The sequence below is a fragment of the Vulpes vulpes genome, chromosome 14, assembly GCF_048418805.1.
Source record: "Vulpes vulpes isolate BD-2025 chromosome 14, VulVul3, whole genome shotgun sequence".
Taxonomy (NCBI): Eukaryota; Metazoa; Chordata; class Mammalia; order Carnivora; family Canidae; genus Vulpes; species Vulpes vulpes.
Genome location: NC_132793.1, coordinates 130636962 through 130638694, shown reverse-complemented (window position 1 = coordinate 130638694; position 1733 = coordinate 130636962).

Below are 1733 nucleotides of genomic sequence, written 5' to 3'. Positions count from 1 at the left end.
ACAAGGTATTTGGGAAATGTTTTCTTATTGAACAAAATTGTGAGAAGATTTTGAATAGTTTATATTTTCTTCTGGTAAAATTATCTTGCTATCTGAATCCACACTCATTCTGAACAAAGATCTGGGTAGACTGTGGCTGTAAAGGGCAGATGCATGTCAGTGTCCATTGTAGCCGGACACAGCCAGCCACTTGTCAGAGGTCTCAATCACCACCCATTCCTCATGCTTACGTGATAGTGTGATAGAATGAAGAGTCACCAGACTGAACTCCCACATCTTAGACTGGTGTATTCGAATTATCTCTGTACCCGCACTTTTCCCACTAATAAGATATAGGCTCTTTGTGGGAAGAGACCATATCTTATTTGATTTCTTGCCCTTTAGTAGGCATCATATGATTTTTTCCCCAGATTTTTTATTATGGTAAAATGAAAATAAGATAAAATTTAGCATCTTAAGCATTTTAAGTGTATAGTTTGGTAGTATTTATTACATTCATGTTATACAGCCATCATCAGCATCCATCCCTATAACTCTTTCATCTTGTAAAACTGAAACCCTATACCCATTAAGCAATAATTCCCCTTGCTTACCTCGCCCTAGCTCCTGATGGCCACCATTCTACTTTTGTCTCCATGATTTTGACTTCACTGAATACTCATATAAGGGGACTTATACAGTATCTGGTTTTTTTTTTTTGTGTGTGTGTGTGTGACTGGCTTATTTCACTGAGCATAATATCTCAAAGTTCATTTGTTTTGTAGCATGTGTCAGAATTCCCTTTGTTTTTACTTATCCATTCACTTGTTGATGGGTTTTTTCCACATTTTAGCTACTGTGAATAATGAATGCTGCTATAAATATGGATATGCAAGAATCTCTTTGAGACCTTGCTTTCAATCCTTTTGGCTATATACCCAGAAGTGAAAGCTGGGTTATACAGTAGTTTTCTATTTAATCTTTTGAGAAACTACCATACTGTTTCCCACAGCAGCTGTACCATTTTGTATTCCCACCAATGGTATATAAGGGATCCAGTTTCTCCACATCCAGAACAAAACTTGCTATTTTCTGGTTGATTGTTTTTTTTTTTTTTTTAATTTCGTTTTATTTTCTTTTGATAAAAGCCATCCTTAGAGGTGTGAGGTGGTATCTTACTGTGGTTTTGGTTTGCATTTCTCTAAAATGATTAATTACGATAAACATCTTTTCATGTCCTTATTGGCCATTTGCCCATCTTTTTATTTTGAGATATGTCTATTCCAAAATTATAGAATCCTATATGTGTATAATAACTCTCTACAAGTGAATAAATGACTCATCGAAATTCTAGTCCTAATTTTCTGAACAATAGAGCTGTAGACAAATTTTCCATTGATAGTCTTTACATGGCAAGAGCAGAAGAAAAAGGCAATATTCAATATAGAAGTTTAACACGTAACTCATGTGGTTTACAATCTGGGAAATTAGAAGAAACATTGATTGGGAGGCAGAGACGGGGGACCTAGTTTTCTTTTCATACTCATATTTTGAATATGTCAATCTTCTTTAAGTTTCAACTTCATCATTTGCAAACTTAAAGTACTCACTTTCAGTTATTTATTTTCAAACAAATTAACTAATTCTGCCTTTTTAATATTTCAGTTATAGTAGTTACTTTTAAATCAACCAGTTCTTAGTAATAAAGAATATTATGTAATAAAGAAGACATATGTAGTAAATAACATATGTAC